General features: G+C 45.0%; 1 pseudogene; it reads left to right on the top strand.

The window, feature by feature from the left end:
• Nucleotides 1–360: 360 nt before the first annotated feature.
• On the top strand, nt 361–9,640 carry LOC112615324 (annotated as a pseudogene).
• Nucleotides 9,641–20,526: the final 10,886 nt, after the last annotated feature.

Genomic DNA, 20,526 nt, shown 5'->3' with positions numbered 1-20,526 from the left:
TGGAAAAGCAACATGCGAAAAACACTCGCTTTTCTATGCCCAAACAGCAAACTATCGGAAAAAAGACACCCGGGAAACCAACGTATTTAGAATATCAAGCTAAGAATAAAACCCTTGTAATACGTTTATTCAGGGAGCTGAAAGGTGTGCACACTGAAACTGATCAAACCTAAAACCCCTGCTTCTTGACTGTGAGCCTCTCTGCCCATGTTTCTACTGGGTGCTAGCTCTTCGTGTGGAACAGAGGCTTTCACAGCACTAGCAGAAACAAACTTAAACCCTTGCTTATTGACTGTGAACCTCCCCGTGAGCCTTGATTGTGAGCTATCCAAAGCTGTTACAGATTAAACACGGTGAGTGATGCCACCGCCCAGCATCCAGGGAAACCCATCCCTAGAAGGCACTGCTGCCGAAGGGTCTGCTGACATTGGGGCAGACCTGGAGGTCAGTCCCAGTGGGAGAGGTGCACTGGGCCCCAGCCCGGGAGAATGGCAGCAGGACTCCGTCGGCCCTCTCCACCTCAGTGGTCCTGGAACAGGCCCGGCCTGAGAGAACCCCAAAAATGGCTCGAAGAGCAGATGCAGCGTCTGCTTGGATTCCCAGCAGCCCTCCAAGGAAGGGCCTGCCAGGCTGTCTACCCAAGACTCTGATTCCACAGATGAGAGCAGCGTCTTACTGTTGATTAGGGTGATCGTTTTCACCAAAGAAGGAAGGCAGGCCAAGCCCGGAAGCCCCAAGAAGCCAGCAGACACTTGCAGACAACCGAGTTTCCACCTCAGGGAGAATTACCTTCAGGTTTAGGGACCTCTCCTGACCTTTCCTCCCTGCAGACTCACCCCAGCCATGGAGAGGCCGGCCATGGGAGAGCTGGATGCGCCTTCCTTGATGAAAATGCAGAGCGTGGTGTGGGGAAAGATGGGGGTCAGGCCCAGCTGCTCAGGAGCTGCAGTTACAGGGCCCTTGCCCCAGAGCCCTCCAGGAAGGAAGGTGACCCAGGAGAAGAAATCCCTAGGGGATGTGCCAAAACTGGCCCTACGGGGAGCCTTTCCTGCCTAGGGGCAGAGACTCTCAGTAGTTCCACCTGATCCAGCCAGCTTCCCGCCAGTGTCTGGTGTGGGGCTCCTGGGGAACTCCCCGAGACCCAAGGAGCCCAAGCACAGCAGCCCTGGGAAGAAACCTCCAGGAAGGAAAGCCAGGGAGTCCCAGGCTGTGGCCAGAGAAGATAATGACCCAAATAGAGATGAGGTTCCAAGGGCCCAAGTAAGTAGATTCTCTTCACACACTCCTCCTCCTCCTCCTTGCTCTCCTCCTCCTCTTTCTCTTCTGTCTCCCCCCACCCACCTCTCTTCCAGCACACACCTCTTTGCCCATGCCCCCTCTATCCCTTGCTCACGGGTTTTCATTGGGAGCCCAGGGACACTAGGATGCCCGATTGGGGTCCTCCTCGCAGGGGCACACATTAAAGGGAGCACTTTGTGTGTGTCAGGCCCAGCTCTGGACACTGCAGTTGGCCAGATTCTGCCCCCAGAGAGGAGCTGGGATGGAGGGCAGGGTTGGCAGCTGGTTTGGATTGGGGGACTCCTTAATGTGTGGGGCACAAAGCTTGGGCATCAAGACTCATCAACTTCCCAATTTCTCCTTCCCTAGCTGTTAAGCAAGCCCTCCTGTCTTGGGGCTGACTGAGGAAGAAAGTGCTAATGAGATTACTCTGGAGTCTCCACCTTAACACAACCCCTCCTCACTTGTACTTACTGCCAGCCTCCACTGCCCACCCAACTCTGAAGTTTCTGTTTTAGCTTCCCAAACAGAAGCCCCAGCCGATTTCCCTGTCCGTGACTTGTGGAGAATGCAGCAGTGGTGATCCCACCATCAGAACTCCCCAAGTTCCAGGAACCTCATAGCCCTTAGCGTTGAGCTTGAGAAGCCTTGTTTCCTGACACCATGCATTCTCCAGTGAGTCTTGTGTGTTTGATAGGTGTGGAGGGGAGAGGGGTCGGGAGGGAAACCTCTGGCTCTGTCACTTCTGGAAGCTCAGCCTGGCTCCCAGGCTTCCCTGCCCACCCAGGAAGCTGTCCCATGGGAAATGGGGGGTTGACAGGGCTGGCCTGAAGTCACATCACCCTCTCTGAGTAGGATTTGTGTGGTGGGGAGTGATTTGGAGCCCCACCACAAACTCCAGCTCTGGAAGGAGAATTTCAGTGGCCCTGAGTCCTTTTCTATTAAGTCCTGCTCAGTCACAGTACTCCTCCCAGGGCCTGCCTGTGGCTGCCCTGCTGTTGGCATCTTACCCAGAGCCACAATGCTAGCAGGCCACCAGGTGCAGATGGTCTCACACTGGGGAACAGGGAAGACCATTCCAGAGGGAGGGTTGGAGTTGCTGGGCAGAGCAGGGGCAATGTGTTGCCAGCACAGGGTAATGCTTCCTCACATTAGACCCTGCTAGGCCCTTTCCACCTCACTCGAAGGCTTAGAAGCTGGATTTTGTGTTTTCTTTCAGGTGACCAGCAGCTACCTGTCCAATCCCCCAAGATTGGAAAGGCAGCAGGAGCCCCCGGGAGCTCAGGGCTGTCCTCAGGTAATGCTTTGTGTGGATCATAGTAATCCAAGTCCACACTAGATGGTGGGATCCATGTCCAGGTTAAACTGATTTCTGCATCTCTCCCACCTCCAGCTTCCATACCCCATGGAGAGTGGATGCCTTCTTTCCATTGAGGGTTCTGTGCCAACCCACCTCACCACTGGGCTGCAGGCTGTGGGGGCTATAAGGGCTGGGGGAGACAGGGAATATGGTGAGAGATCAGGCCAGAATAGACTAACCCTTTCTGTTCCTCCAGTGTCTGCTTGTCTAGTGCATCCTGCTGCAGAGGAAAACTGAGGACCTGAGGGGAGGTTCCAAGATGGCCGAATAGGAAGAGCTCCAGTCTTCAGCTCCCAGCGTGAGTGACACAGAAGATGGGTGATTTCTGCATTTCCAACTGAGGTACCAGGTTCATCTCACTGGCACTTGTCGGACAGTGAGTGCAGCCCATGGAGCAGGGTGGGGCCTCACCTCATCTGGGAATTGTGAGGGGTCAGGGAATTCCATTTCCTAGCCAAGGGAAGCTGTGACAGATGGTACCTGGAAAATTGGGACACTCCCACCCTAATACTGTGCTTTTCCGACAGTCTTAGCAAACAGCACACCAGGAGATTATATACCACGCTTGACTCAGAGGGTCCCACCCCCATGGAGCCTCGCTCACTGCTAGCACAGCAGTCTGAGATTGAACTGCAAGGTGGCAGCGAGGCTGGGAGCGGGGCTTCCACCATTGCTGAAGCTTGAATAGGTAAACAAAGCAGCCATGAAGCTCAAACTGGGTGGAGTTCACCACAGCTCAAGGAGGCCTGCCTGCTTCTGTAGACTCCAACTCTGGAGGCAGGGCATACCTGAACAAAAGGCAGCAGAAACTTCTGCAGGCTTAAAAGTCCCTGTCTGACAGCTTTGAAGAGAGTAGTGGTCCTCGCAGCATGGTGTATGAGATCTGAGAACGGACAGACTGCCTCCTCAAGTGGTCCCTGACCCCCAAGCAGCCTAACTGGGAGACACCTCCCAGTAGGGGACGACTGACACCTCATACAGCCAGGTGCCCCTCTGAGATGAAGCTTCCAGAGGAAGGATCAGGCAGCAACATTTGCCGTTCTGCAATATTTGCTGTTCTGCAGACTCCACTGGTGATACCCAGGCAAACAGGGTCTGGAGTGGACCTCCAGCAAACTCCAACAGGCCTGCAGCTGAGGGTCCTGACTGTTAGAAGGAAAACTAACAAACAGAAAGGACATCCACACCAAAACCCCATCTGTACATCACCATCATCAAAGACCAAAGGTAAATAAAACCACAAAGATGGGGAGAAACCAGAGCAGAAAAGCTGAAAATTCTAAAAATCAGAGCACCTCTTCTCCTCCAAAGGAATGAAGCTCCTCACCAGCAATGGAACAAAGCTGGATGGAGAATGACTTTGACAAGTTGAGAAAAGAAGGCTTCAGATGATTGGTAATAACAAACTTCTCTGAGCTAAAGGAGGATGTTCAAACCCATCGCAAAGAAGCTAAAAACCTTGAAAAAAGATTAGATGAATGGCTAACTAGAATAAACAGTGTAGAGAAGACCTTAAATGACCTGATGGAGCTGAAAACCATGGCATGGGAACTACATTCAGCAGCTGATTTGATCAACTGGAAGAAAGGGTATCAGTGATTGAAGATCAAATGAATGAAATGAAGCAAGAAGAGAAGTTTAGAGAAAAAAGAGTAAAAAGAAATGAACAAAGCCTCCAAGAAATATGAGACGATGTGAAAGACTAAATCTACGTCTGATTGGTGTACCTGAAAGTGATGGGAAGGATGGAATCAAGTTGGAAAACACTCTTCAGGATATTATTCAGGAGAACTTCTCCAATCTAGCAAGGCAGGCCAACATTCAAATTTAGGAAATACAGAGAACACCAAAAAGAAACTTCTTGAGAAGAGCAATGCCAAGACACATAATCATCAGATTCACCAAAGTTGAAATGAAGGAAAAAAATGTTAAGGGCAGCCAGAGAGAAAGGTCTGGTTACCCACAAATGGAAGCCCATCAGACTAACAGTGGGTCTCTTGGCAGAAACTCTACAAGCCAGAAGAGAGTGGGGGCCAATATTCAACAACTTTAAAGAAAAGAATTTTTAACCCAGAATTTCATATCCAGCCAAACTAACCTTCATAAGTGAAGGAGAAATACAATCCTTTACAGACAAGCAAATGCTGAGAGATTTTGTCACCACCAGGCCTACCTTACAAGAGCTCCTGAAGGAATCACTAAACATGGAAAGGAACAACCGGTACCAGCCACTGCAAAAACCTGCCAAATTGTGAAGGCCATCGATGCTAGGAAGAAACTGTATCAACTAACAAGCAAAATAACCAGCTAACATCATAATGACAGGATCAAGTTCACACATAACAATATTAACCTTAAGTGTAAATGGGCTAAATGCTCCAACTAAAAGAAACAGACTGGCAAATTGGATAAACAGTCAAGACACATCAGTGTGCTGTATTCAGTAGATCCATCTCACGTGCTGAGACACATATAGGCTCAAAATAAAGGGATGGAGGAAGATCTACCAAGCAAATGGAAAACAAAACAAAATAAAACAAAAAAGCAGGGGTTGCAATCCTAGTCTCTGATAAAACAGACTTTAAACCAACAAAGATCAAAATAGACAAAGAAGGCCACTATATAATGATAAAGGGATCAATTCAACAAGAAGAGCTAACTATTGTAAATATATATGAAACCCAAACAGGAGCACCCAGATTTATAAGGCAAGTCCTTAGAGACCAACAAAGAGACTTAGACTCCCACACAATAATAATGGGAGACTTCAACACCCACTGTCAACATTAGACAGATCAACGAGACAGAAAGTTAACAAGGATATCTAGGAACTGAACTCAGCTCTGCACCAAGTGGACCTAATAGACATCTACAGAACTCTCCACCCCAAATCAGCAGAATATACATTCTTCTCAGCACCACATTGCACTTATTCCAAAATTGACCACATAGTTTAAAGTAAAGCACTCCTCAGCAAATGTAAAAGAAAAGAAATTATAACAAACTATCTCTCGGATCACAGTGCAATCAAACTAGAACTCAGGATTAAGAAACTCACTCAAAACTGCTCAACTACGTGAAAACTGCACAACCTGCTCCTGAATGACTACTGGGTACATAACGAAATGAAGGCAGAAATAAAGATGTTCTTTGAAACCAATGAGACCAAAGACACAACATACTAGAATCTCTGGGACACATTTAAAGCAGTATGTAGCGGGAAATTTATAGCAGTAAATACCCACAAGAGAAAGCAGGAAAGATCTAAAATTGACACACTGACATCACAATTAAAAGAACTAGAGAAGCAAGGGCAAACACATTCAAAAGCTAGCAGAACACAAGAAATAAGATCAGAGCAAAACTGAAGGGAATAGAGACACAAAAAACCCTTCAAAAAATCAATGAATCCAGGATCTGGTTTTTTGAAAAGATCAACAAAATTGATAGACCACTAGCAAGACTAATAAAGAAGAAAAGAGAGAAGAATCAAATAGATGCAATAAAAAATGATAAAGGGGATATCACTACCGATCCCACAGAAGTACAGACTACCAAGAGAGAATACTATAAACACCTCTATGCAAATAAACTAGAAAATCTAGAAGAAATGGATAAATTCATGGACACATATACCCTCCCAAGACTAAACCTGGACACATACACCCTCCCAAGACTAAACCCTGAAGATACCAATAACAGGCTCTGACACTGAGGCAATAATCAATAGCCTACCAACCAAAAAAGTCTAGGACCAGACAGATTCACAGCCGAATTCTGACAGAGGTATGAAGAGGAGCTGGTACCATTCCTTCTGAAACTATTCGAATCAATAGAAAAAGAGGGATTACTCCCTAACTCATTTTATGAGGCCAGCATCATCCTGATACCAAAGCCGGGTAGAGACACAACAAAAAAAGAATTTCAGACCAATATCCCTGATGAACATCGATGCAAAAATCCTCAGTAAAATACTGGCAAACTGAGTCCAGCAGCACATCAAAAAGCTTATCCACCACAATCAAGTTGGCTTCATCCCTGGGATGCAAGGCTTGTTCAACGTATGCAAGTCAATAAACATAATCCAGCATGTAAACAGAACCAAAGACAAAAACCATATGATTATGTCAATAGATGCAAAAATGGCCCTCGACAAAATTAAACAGCACTTCATGCTAAACACTCTCGATAAACTAGGTATTGATGGGACGTATCTCAAAATAATAAGAGCTATTTATGACAAACCCACAGCCAATATCATGCTGAATGGGCAAGAGCTGGAAGCATTCCCTTCGAAAATTGGCACAAGACAGGGATGCCCTCTCTCACCACTCCTATTCAACATGGTGTTGGAAGTTCTGGCTAGGGCAATCAGGCAGGAGAAAGAAATAAAGGATATTCAATTGGGAAAAGAGGAAGTCAAATTTTCCCTGTTTGCAGATGACATGATTGTATGTTTGGAAAACCCCACCGTCACAGCCCAAAATCTCCTTAAGGTGATAAGCAACTTCAGTGAAGTTTCAGGATCAAAATAAATGTGCAAAAATCACAAGCATTCCTATACACCAATAACAGAAAAATAGAGAGCCAAATCACAATTGCTTCAAAGAGAATAAAATACCTAGGAATCCAACTTACAAGGGATGTGAAGGATCTCTTCAAGGAGAACTACAAACCACTGCTCAGGGAAATAAGAGGACACAAACAAATGGAAGAACATTCCATGCTCATGGATAGGAAGAATCAATATCGTGAAAATTGCCATAGTGCCCAAGGTAATGTGTGGATTCAATGCCCTCCCCACCAAGCTACCAGTGGCTTTTTTCACAGAACTGGAAAAAACTACTTTAAAGTTCGTATGGAACCAAAACAGAGCCCACATTGCCAAGACAATCCTAAGCCAAAAGAACAAAACTGGAGGCGTCATGCTACCTGACTTCAAACTCTACTACAAGGCTACAGTAACCAAAACAGCATGGTACTGGTACCAAAACAGAGATATAGACCAATAGAACAGAACAGAGCCCTCAAAAATAATATCACACATCTACAACCATCTGATCTTTGACAAACCTGACAAAAAGAAGAAATGGGGAAAGGATTACCTATTTAATAAATGGTGCTGGGAAAACTGGTTAGCCATATGTAGAAAGCTGAAACTGGATCCCTTCCTTACACCTTATACAAAAATTAATTCAACATGGATTAAAGACTTAAATGTTAGACCTAAAACCATAAAAACCCTAGAAGAAAACATAGGCAATACCATTCGGGACACAGGTATGGGCAAGGACTTCATGGCTGAAACACCAAAAGCAATGGCAACAAAAACCAAAATTGACAAATGGGATCTAATTAAACGAAAGAGCTTCTGCACAGCAAAATAAATTACTATCAGAGTGAACAGGCAACCTACAGAATGGAAGAAAATTTTTACAATCTACCCATCTGACAAAGGGCTAATATCCAGAATCTACAAAGAACTTAAAATTTACAAAAAAAAAATCAAACAACCCCATCAAAAAGTGGGCAAAGGATATGAACAGACACTTCTCAAAAGAAGACATTTATGCAGACAACAGACACATGAAAAAATGCTCATCATCACTGGCCATCAGTAAAATGCAAATCAAAACCACAATGAGATAGCATCTCACACCAGTTAGAATGGCAATCTTTGAAAAGTCAGGAAACAATAGGTGTTGGAGAGGATGTGGAGAAATAGGAACACTTTTACACTGTTTCTTTTACACTGTCCCACTTTTACACTGTGGGACTATAAACTAGTTTAACCATTGTGGAAGATGGTGTGGTGATTCCTCAAGGATCTAGAACTAGAAATACCATTTGACCCAGCTATCCCATTACTGGGTATGTAACCAAAGGATTATAAATCATGCGGCTATAAAGACACATGCACACGTATGTTTATTGCGGCACTATTCACAATAGCAAAGATTTGGAACCAACCCAAATGTCCATCAATGATAGACTGGATTAAGAAAACGTGGCACATATACACCATGGAATACTATGCAGCCATATAAAAGGATGAGTTCATGTCCTTTGTAGGGAAATGGATGAAGCTGGAAACCATCATTCTGAGCAAACTACCACAAGGACAGAAAACCAAACACCGCATGTTCTCACTCATAGGTGGGCATTGAACAATGAGAACACTTGGACACAGGGTGGGGAACATCACACACCAGGGCCTGTCGTGGGGTGGGCGTAGGAAGGAGGGATAGCATTAAGATATACCTAAAGTAAATGATGAGTTAATTGGTGCAGCACACCAACATGGAACATGTATACATATGTAACAAACCTGCACGTTGTGCACATGTACCCTGGAACTTAAAGTATAATAATAGTAATAAAAAAATTGAGGACCTTAGAGACCAACTAGGTATGATGTGACCATGGCTGGGGCAGGGATGGACAGCAGTGTCTTACTGCAGATGCCAGGGCGGGGGTGGGCTGCAGGTGTAGGCAACTTCACTAGGACTAACTTTCCTCTGGGGAAAAGAACCACACAGGCCTGGCCCTGGAGCCTTCTGTGCCTTTCCAGCTAGGGGTGTGCACAGACAGCAATGTGTCGTCTGAACTCCATGTACACTTTGTCCACGAGTCCCAGAGATCTCCTTTGCTTAGGGTGGTTAGAGATACCTCATGTGTTTTCCTTTAACTGCTGCCTCGTATGGCTTGTATGGTTTTTGCTTGCTGGCTGGCTTATCTGTCTTTGAAACACGTTCTGAAGGGTTCTGGAATGCCCCAACACCTGAGAACCACTTTCCCACTTAAAAGGCATTTCCACATTTAATTCAGGTGATGGGTGGGTGAGTCAGTCCCAGGGCTGGTGGGGTATCTGGTTGCAGGGTTAGGTGGTTCCCCACAGGGGCAGATGATGGGTTTCTGTTTCCCCGGGTCTGGAGTGCCTGGTTCTGCCTCTCTGTTTCAGCGGCCATGCAGTTCCTCACTGACAAGTTCCAGGACCTTTGATGTGAGTGTGGCACACATTATGTACCTTCCCACAATCCCAATAGCTTAAGAGGGCTGTGGGCTGGCCCTGGTTGGGGGCCCGTCCCTGAGCCTGCTCTGTTTCACAGGTTGGAGCCAGCGTCTTCCTACAAGATGAACAGCTAGTACCTTTGGAGCTCCAGAGCTGCAGCCAAGCAGGTTCCCTCCGTATCCTCTTCAGCCAGGGCTTTTGCTCTTCTGCTGCATTTGCCCCCTTCCCAAAGCAATTTCAAATAAAGTCGTTCTCATATTCTGTGGTATGTGTGGTATGTGGTCTGCCCTCTGATTGTTGGGAGTGTTGGGGGGTGCGGGGTGTTGCTGTGTTCCCTGGCGCTTGAAGAGGAGTTCCCCTAGTGCTGTGTGGTGGGCCCACTCCCTGGGGGGCACCTGAGCCAGCATCTGAGCAGCAGCCCTGCACTCAGGCTTACCATAGTGCCCTGGGCCTAGGTGCTTTGGTAGCCCTGCCTGGCCACAGCAGCATTTCCTGCCTTTCCCTGGCACACCTTGCTCAGGGTCCCTTCTCTTCTCCTCCTACTTTGGGGTCTCACAGGTCCCCTTCTTCAGTGCTATTCTCCCTCTTCTTCAGCAGGAACTGATGTCCTCCTTCCAGAACCCTGGTCCCTCCCGCCTTTCCTCCTGCAATTCACTGTCACAGTTCTGCCCTGTCACTGTCCTTTCCATCACGAACATCCTTGCTTTCCCCCGTGGCTTGATGCTGGAGGTCTTACCTGCACAGTTGCTTCTGTGCTGTTGAGCACGACAGAGCTCATCCTCCCGCTCAGGGGCTCAGTCCTCTTTCTGGAGCCATTATGTCTCTCTGGTGCCACCACGCACGCAGTCAGGTCATCTGGGTCAGAAAACCACACGGCATCCTCAGTTTCACTCCTACCTCCCACCTTTGAACCTCAGTTACCAAATCCCATAGGTGTCTCTCCTTTGTTTAAGCAGCCAGGTGGAGGTAGAAGTCACATCCCAGTGGATGGCTGATCAAAACGGAAGGCACAGGGAGCATGGACGAAAAGGGTGGGGTAGTCTCTTGGTTGGAGGTGGGGACACTGAGTCTGTTCTAGTGCCTGCAGGCCAACCTGATGAAAACTGCCTGCCTGAAGCTACAAAGAAGGCGGCTTCCACATCCTTGGCATCCTGTAGGCGGCCAACAGCCTCTTCTGCAGCCAGTGGTCTCTATATCCTTGATTTGAAAATGGCCAGCGGCTTTCCAGGGCAAGTGTGGATGCTAGGCCTGGTTGTTCTTGGATGGTCCCTGTCAAATACTGTTCCACCATCCTCAAAGCCACAGGTTTTTGTAGACGTGATATTTCTGTGTGTCTGCGCAGTCTTTCAGACCGCCTCTCGCAGTTGCATGATATTTCCTCGAGCTCCCTGTTCTGCCTTCACCCTCCCTGACGGTTGGGATCACCTCCTTCCTTCAGCCAGAATCCCTAGCTGGATGGGCATGAGATTCGGACATAAATTCCGGTTCCAGTGAGGAGTTGCATGTAGTCTTTGCCAGCTCCCATCTCTAAGAGACTGGGTGTTGAACAAAGACAGGAGAAATGCAGATATCATTCAAGATTAGCATGTGTGCAGAGATGTCTGTGGTGGATTTTTTGGGGGTTTTTTTGTTTGCTTTTCTGATATGGAATCTCACCGTGTCACCCAGGCTGGAGTGCAATGGCACGATCTTGGCTCACTGCAACCTCTACCTTCCAGGTTCAATCAGTTCTCCTGCATCAGCTTTCCAAGTAACTGGGGACTACAGGCATGCACCACCATGCCTGGGTAGTTTTTTTCTTTCTTTCTTTCTTTCTTTTTTTTTTTTTTTTTTTGGTGGATGTGGGGATTTCACCATGTTGGCTAGGCTGGTCTTGAACTCCTGACCTCAAGTGACCTGCCCGCTTCAGCCTTCCAGAGTGCTGGGATTAGAGGCGTGAGCCACCATGCTGAGTCCTGTGTTTCTCGTGTGTGTGTGTGTGCGTGCGTGCGTGAGCCTATGCACACACCCGCTAGGGAATCAAATTAATCAGGCGTGCTCTCCCTTGAGGGAGAAAGGGCTGATTCACAGAGTGGAGGCAGTGGTGAAGGATGTGTGAAGGCCTGAATGCACAAAAGCAGGGCTGCGATCTACCTTAAACAAGAGGTATTTTTCAATTCTAAAACCTAGGAGGGCATGGAGTGGGACAAACTCTTAGAAATAAAAACTCTGGCCTGCCAAACCACCACACCCACATGTCAATTAACCCTCTTGGGCAGAGCCACATGCCGATTTGATCACCTATTCTAAGAAAAAGAAATAAAAGGCAAACAAATTGGAAACTAAGAAGCTCAATTTTCTCTGCTTGCAGATGACATGATCTCACCTAGAGAAAACTCTGATGTACACTGCACCAAAAAACAGTCAAAACCAATAAACAAAGTCAGCAAAGTTACAGAGTACAAAAGCAACATGTCAAAATCATTCACATTTCTATACCTGAACAAGAAGCTATCTGAAAAGACACCCGGGAAACAAACGTATTTAGAATACCAGGAGAAGAACAAAACCCTTTGGAATACGTTTATCCGGGGAGGTGAAATGTGTGCACACTGAAACCGATCAAACACTGATGGAACACTCAGAAGACCAATAAATGGAGACACATCCCATGTTTGTGGACAGGAACACAGTTAACAAGTAGGTGCTACACAAAGCCGTTACAGGTTAAACGTGGTGAGTCCCTAGGAAAACGACAATGGTGCTTTTCACAGCACCAGCAGAAACAACCCTAAAACCCCTGCTTCTTGACTGTGAGCCTCTCTGCCCATGTTTCTATCGGGTGCTGGCTCTTCGTGTGGAACAGGCTTGCAGCTCCTCTGTGAGCCCGGTGCTTCTCATGCATCATGAAGCAGGCCATCACCAGACACTGAATTTGTGAACACATTTACCTTGAACTTCCCGGTCTGCAGAACTGTGGGAAATAAACATTTGTTCTTTAAGCCACCCAGTCTATGGTACTTTGTTATAGCAGCCTGAACTGACTAAGATACTAATCATCAGGGAAATACAAATGAGAACCACAATATCACCTCATGCCTGTTGGGATGGCCACTATTAAGAAAAAAAAAAAAACCAAAAACTGGAACTCCTGTACACTAGTGGGGATGTGAAATGGTGTACCCACTATTAAAAACAGTATGATAATTTCTCCAAAATTTAAACATGGAATTACCTAAATATGATCCATTAATCTGACTTCTGGGTATATATCAAGAATACCTAAAAAAGGATCTTGAATATATATTTGCACACCCATATTTATGGCAGCGTTATTCACAATAGCCAGGAGGTACAAACAACCTGACTCTCCATGAATGGATGCATGGATTTTTACAAGGTGGCATATACATCCAATGGAATATTATTTGGCCTTTAAAAAAGGAAAAGCCTGTCATACGATACAACATGAGTGAACCTTCAGGGCATTATGCTAAGTGAAAGAAGCCAGTCACCAAAGGAAAAATACTGTATGATTCTGTTTATATAAGGTACCTAGAATAATCAAACTTATATCAACAGAAAACAGAATGTTGTGTGCCAGCATATGAGTAGGGGAAGAGGAAATGGGGGACTATTTTATGGGTACATAGTTTCTGTTTGGGAAGATGAAACAACTTGTAGAGATAGATAGTTGTGATGGTTGCACAGCAATGGAGATGTAGTTAATACTATTAAACTGTATGCTTAACAATAGTGAAAATTGTAAACTTCTTTGTAACAAGAAAACAGATTTATTGATTTTAAGAGAAAAGACACTATTTTGTTTTGAAAAAGACAAGAAAGCTAGCCCGAGTACACATCTGAAATACTCAGAAAAAATCCTACTCATATCTTCAGTATGTTCCAATCATTTGTTTAAACAACACACTACAAGTTAATAAATATTTTTATAATTCTAAAAGTCTTGCAAGTATTGTACAATGCAAATCAGCCACAAACTGTTATTTAGCTCATGCCAATTATACAAGGATATGATTTACAAAAGATTTAGTGTTTCTCACAAAAATCACATCAGGAAATACATATTTACAAAACCAAATTTATTATTCAAAAAACAGTAACACTATTCAGTAAAAATATGTTTAAATAATTAAAAAGTTTATTCAACAGTAGTCCAAAATTGGAAAAAAAAATCACATTATCGCACACATACTATCTCTACAAAAGTTGCTTACCACACTTATATAGTATATCCAGTCTATTGTAAAATATGTTCAACTATCTCCTAGTGTTACAATGTTTCTGTGCTTGCTCTGAGCCAATCTGATGCCTTGGGTGTTCCTGGACCTGCGTCTCAGAGGCCCAGCCTGGAGTTGAGGCCAAAGGAGCTAGTCTGGCACTGGGCAAGCCGGGAGCCTTTAATCCTTGGGGGCTGACGTGGAAGCTAGCTATGCAGGTGCTGGCCTGGTCCTTGAGGTCACAGGGGTCAGCCTGGACCTGGAGTGGGTACAGAGGCTAGGTCTATGTATGCCAGCCTAAAGTCTGAAACTACAGACACCAGCCTATCATCGAAGCAGACCGGGTCCGGGGTAGGTACGCGTTGTCCCGACACTGGAGGATCTGGAAGCTGGGTCTACAAGTCCAGGCCTGAAGTCTGGGGTGGTGGGGAATGGTCTGGAGGTAATGTCTGCATGTGCCAGCCTGGAGTCTGGGGTTCTGGAGGCTGACCTGGAGTCTGAGGCTGCAGGGCCACCCTGGTGACTTGGCAGTCCTGGCGGCCATGGGTGCCAGCCCAGAGCCTGGGGCTGTGAGGCTAGCCTGGCCCCAACGCGGGCCTGGAGGCTTGGTTCATGGATGCACCCAGAGTCTAGGGCTGAAGGGAGCAGCCTGACCACGGAGTCAGTCTGGAGCCTGGGACAATCAGGGCCTGCTTGGTGATGAGGTGGGCCTGGAGCCTGAGTCTGTGCAGGCTGGACGGGCACTGTGTTGGAGCTGAAGACAGTGTGCACCGGTGACCTGGAGCCTGGGACTGGCACTGGGTTGGAGCTGAAGACAGTATGCAGAGGTGACCTGGTGCCTGGGACTGCAAGGGCAAGCCTGGAACCTGAGTCTGTGGGGGCCAGCCTATGCTAAATTGATTTTCAACAAGAGTTCCAAGGCCATTCAATGGGGAAATAATCATTTCTTAAACAAATGGTGTTAGGACTACTTGTTATCCACATGCCAAAGAATGAAGTTGGACCCCTACCTCATACCCTATACCATATACCAAAATTAACTCAAAATGTATCAAAAACCTAAATGTAAGAGTTAAAAATATAAAACTATTAGAACAAAGGATAGGGATAAATCATGACTTTGTATTTGGCATTCGATTCTTAGAATGTGACAACAAAAGCACAGGCAACGAAAGTAAAAAGATAAATGGGACTTCATTGAAATTGTAAACTTTTTTGCATCAATGGACATTATCAAAAAGTGAAAAGATAACAGAATGGTAGAAAAAACTTTGCCAATCATATATATAATAGTTTGATATCCAGAATATATCAAAACTTACCAAAAAACCCAACAACAAAAGACAACCCCAGTTTTGAAATAAGCAAAAGCTCTGAATGGACATGTCTCCAACGAAGATATACAAATAGCCAAGAAATGCATGTAAAGATACTCAACATCATTAGCTACTAGGAAAATGCAAATCAAAACAATAAGGTACTATTTCACATCTACCAGGATGGCTATACTTCTTTCAAGATAGAAAATAATTGTTGAATAGGATGTGGAGAAATTAGAACTTTCATACATGGCTGCTGGGAAAGTAAAATAATTCAGCCACTGTGGAAAACACTTTGGTGGTTCCTAAAAGTTAAACATACAATTACCATGTGAATTGGGAACTACACTCTTAGGTATATAGTCAAAAGAAATGAAAACAGGCCAGGTGCGGTGGCTCACACTTGTAATCCCAGCACTTTGGGAGGCCGAGGCGGGCAGATCACCTGAGGTCAGGAGTTCAAGACCAGACTGGCCAACCTGGTGAAACCCCTTCTCTACAAAATACAAAAATTAGCCAGGCACAATGGCAGGTGCCTGTAATCCCAGCTACTTGGGAGGCTGAGGTGGGAGAATTGCTTGACCTGGGAGGCGGAGATTGCAGTAAACTGAGATCCCACAATTGCACTCCAGCCTGGGCAACAGAATGAGACTCCATCTCAAAAAAAAAAAAAAAAGCAGAGACTGGCAAGATGGCCAAATAGGAACAGCTCCAGTCTGCAGCTCCCAGCAAGATCAACACAGAAGGCAGGTGATTTCTGCATTTCCAACTGAGGTACCCAGCTCATCTCATTGGGACTGATTAGACAGTGGGTGCAGCCCACGGAGGGTGAGCTGAGGCAGGGTGGGCCATCACCTTACCCAGGAAGCTCAAGGGGTTGGGGAACTCCCTCCTCTAGCCAAGGGAAGCCGTGAGGGACTGTGTTGTGAGGAACAGTGCACTCCGGCCCAGATACTACACTTTTCCCATTGTCTTTGCAACCCTCCCCATGAGATTCCTTCAGGTGCCTATGCCACCAGGGCCCTGGGTTTCAAGCACAAAGCTGGGCAGCCATTTGGGCAGACACCGAGCTAGCTTCAGGAGCTTTTTTTCATACCCCAGAGGCACCTGGAATGCCAGCGAGACAGAACTGTTCACTCCCCTGGAAAGAGGGCTAAAGCCAGGGAGCCAAGTGGTCTAGCTCAGTGGATCCCACCTCCACGGAGCCCAGCAAGCTAAGATCCACTGGCTTGAAATTCTCACTGCCAGCACAGCAGTCTGAAGTTGACTTGGGATGCTCAAGCTTGATGAGGGAAGGGGTGTCTGCCATTACTAAGGCTTGAGTAGGCAGTTTTCCCCTAACAGTGTAAATAAAATCCCCAGGAAGTTCAAACTGGGCACAGCCCACTGCAGCTCCACAAAGCCACTGTAGCCAGACTGACTCTCTAGATTCCTCCTTTCTGGGCAGGGCATCTCTGAAAGAAAGGCAGCAGCCCCAGTCAGGGGCTTATAGATAAAACTCCCATCTCTCTGGGACAGAGCACGTGGGGGAAGGGGCAGCTGGGGGCACAGCCTCAGTAGACTTAAATGTTCCTGCCTGCCAGCTCTGAGGAGAGCAGCAGATCTCCCAGCACAGCATTCAAGCTCTGTTAAGGGATAGACTGCCTCCTCAAGTGGGTCCCTGACCCTTGTGCCTCCCGACTGGGAGACACCTCCCAGCAGGGGTTGACAGACACCTCATACAGGAGAGCTCTGGCTGGCATCTGGTGGGTGCTCTTCTGGGATGAAGCTTCCAGAGGAAGGAACATGCAGCAATGTCTGCTGTTCCACAGCCTCCACTGGTGATACCCAGGCAAACAGGGTCTGGAGTGGACCCCCAGTAAATGCCAGCCAACCTGCAGCAGAGGACCCTGACTATGAGAAGGAAAACTTACAGACAGAAAGGAATAGCATCAACATCAACAAAAAGGACATCCACACAGAAACCCCATCCGAAGGTCACCAACATCAAAGACCAAAGGTAGATAAATCCATGAAGATGAGGAAAAAACAGTGCAAAAAGGCTGAAAATTCCAAAAACCAGAACACCTCTTCTCTTCCAAACGATCACAATTCCTCACCAGCAAGGGAACAAAACCAAATGGAGAATGGCTTTGACAAATTGACAGGGTAGGCTTCAGAAGGTGGGTAATAACAAACTCCTCCAAGCTAAAGGAGCATGTTCTAACCCAATGCAAGGAAGCTAAGAACCTTGAAAAAAGGTTAGATGAATTGCTAACGAGAAAGAGCAGTTTAGAGAAGAACATAAATGACCTGATGGAGCTAAAAAACACAACACGAGAACTTCAGGAAGCATACACAACTGTCAATAGCCAAATCGATCAAGTAGAAGAAAGGATATCAGAGATTGAAGATCAACTTAATGAAATAAAGCATGAAGACAAGATTAGAGAAAAAAAGAATGAAAAGGAATGAACAAGGCCTCCAAGAAATATGGGACTATGTGAAAAGGCCAAACCTACATTTGATTGGTTTACCTGAAAGTGACAGGGAGAATGGAACCAAGTTGGAAAACACTCTTCATGATATTATCCAGGAGAACTTTCCCAACATAGCAAGATGGGCCAACATTCAAATTCAGGAAATACAGAGAACATCACAAAGATACTTCTTGAGAAGAGCAACCCCAAGACACATAATCGTCAGATTCAACAAGGTTGAAATGAAGGAAAAAATGTTAAGGGCCGTCAGAGAAAGGTAGGGTTACCCACAAAGGGAAACCCATCAGACTAACACCAGATGTCTCTGCAGAAACCCTACAAGCCAGAAGAGTGTGGGGGCCAATATTCAACATTCTTAAAGAAAAGAATTTTCAACCCAGAATTTCATATCCAGCCAAACTAAACTTCATAAGTGAAGGAGAAATAAAATCCCTTACGACAAACAAATGCTGAGAGATTTTGTCATCACCAAGCCTGCCTTACAAGAGTTCCTGAAGGAATCAATAAACATGGAAAGGTAAAACTGGTACCAGCCACTGCAAAAACATACCAAATTGACACTATGAAGACCATTGACACTATGAAAAAACTGCATCAACTAATGGGCAAAATAACCAGCTAACATCATAATGACAGGATTAAATTCACACGTAACAATATTAACCTTGAAAGTAAATGGACTAAATGCTCCAATTAAAAGACACAGATTGGCAAATTGGATAAAGAGTCAAGATCTGTTGGTGTGCTGTATTCAGGAGACCCATCTCACATGCAAAGACACATATAGGCTCAAAATAAAGGAGGAGTATTTACCAAGCAAATGGAAAGCAAAAAAAAAAAAAAAAAAAAAAAAGGAGGGGTTGCAATCCTAGTCTCTGACAAAACAGACTTTAAACCAACAGAGATCCAAAAAGACAAAGAAGGGCATTACATAATTGTTAAGGGATCAATTCAACAGAAAGTGCTAACTATCCTAAATATATAGGCACCCAGTACAGGAGCACCCAGATTCATAAAGCAAGTTCTTAGAGACCTACAAAGAGACTTAGACTCCCACACAATAATAGTGGGAGACTTTAACACCCCACTGTCAATATTAGGCAGATCAACGAGACAGAAAATTAAGAAGGATATTCAGGACTTGAACTCAGCTCTGCACCAAGCGGACCTAATAGATATCGACAGAACTCTCCACCCCAAATCAACAGAATACACATTCTTCTCAGCACCACATCACATTTATAATAAAATTGACAACATAATTGGAAGTAAAACACTGCTCAGCGAATGCAAAAGAACAGAAATTGTAACAGTCTCTCAGACCACTGTGCAATCACATTAGAATTCAAGATTAAGAAACTCACTCAAAACTGCGCAACTGCATGGAAACTAAACAACCTGCTCCTGAATGACTACTGGGTAAATAACAAAATGAAGACAGAAATAAATGAGTTCTTTGAAACCAATAAGAACAAAGACACAAGGTACCAGAATCTTTGGGATACAGGTAAAGCAGTGTTTAGAGTGAAATTTAAAGCACTAAATGCCCACAGGAGAAAGTGGGAAAGATCTAAAATAGACATCCTAACATCACAATTAAAAGAACTAGAGAGGCAAGAGCAAACAAATTCAAAAGCTAGCAGAGGGCAAGAAATAACTAAGATCAGAGCAGAACTGAAGGAGATAGAAACATAAAAAAACCTTCAAAAAAATCAATGAATCCAGGAGCTGGTTTCTTGAAAAGATCAACAAAATACATAGACCACTAGCTAGACTAAGACAGAAGAAAAGAGAGAAGAATCAAATAGATACAATAAAAGATGATAAAGGGGATATCACCACTGATCCCACAGAAATACAAACTACCATCAGAGAAGACTATAAACACCTCTATGCAAATAAACTAGAAAATCTAGAAGAAATGGATAAATTCTTGGACACATACACCCTCCCAAGACTAAACCAGGAAGAAGTCGTATCCCTAAATAGACCAATAACAAGTTCTGAAAATAAGGCAGTAATTAATAGCCTGCCAATCAACAAAAGTCCAAGACCAGAAGGATTCACAGCCAAATTCTACCAGAGGTACAAAAAGGAGTTGGTACCATTCCTTCTGAAACTATTCCAAACAACAGAAAAAGAAGGAATCCTCCCTGACTCATTTTATGAGGCTACCATCATCCTGATACCAAAATCTGGTAGAGACACAACAAAAAGAGAAAACTTCAGGCCAATATCCCTGATGAACATCAATGTGAAAATCCTCAGTAAAATACTGGCAAATCGAATCCAGCAGCACATCAAAAAGCTTATCCACCACGATCAAGTCAGCTTCATCCCTGGGATGCAAGGCTGGTTCAACATACACAAATCAATAAATGCAATCCATCACATAAACAGAACCAATGACAAAAACCACATGATTATCTCAATAGATGCGGAAAAGGCCTTTGACAAAATTCAACACCCCTTCATGCTAAAATCTCTCAGTAAACTAGGTATTGATGGAACATATCTCAAAATAATAAAAGCTATTTATGACAAACCCACAGCCTATATCATACTGAATGGGCAAAAGCTGGAAGCATTCCCTTTGAAAACTGGCACAAGACAAGGATGCCCTCTCTCACCACTCCTATTTACCATAGTATTGGACGTTCTGGCCAGGGCAATCCTGCAAGAGAAAGAAATAAATGGTATTCAAATAGGAAAAGAAGAAGTCAAGTTGTCACTGTTTGCAGATTACATGATTGTATATTTAGAAAAATCCCATCGTCTCAGCCCCAAATCTCCTTAAGGTGATAAGCAACTTCAGCAAAGTCTCAGGATACAAAATCAATGTGCAAAATCACAAGCA

Source organism: Theropithecus gelada, chromosome X (genome assembly GCF_003255815.1).
Source record: "Theropithecus gelada isolate Dixy chromosome X, Tgel_1.0, whole genome shotgun sequence".
Classification (NCBI taxonomy): domain Eukaryota; kingdom Metazoa; phylum Chordata; class Mammalia; order Primates; family Cercopithecidae; genus Theropithecus; species Theropithecus gelada.
The sequence above is the reverse complement of the archived record's forward strand: the minus strand, read 5'-3'. Positions and strand labels throughout refer to the sequence as shown.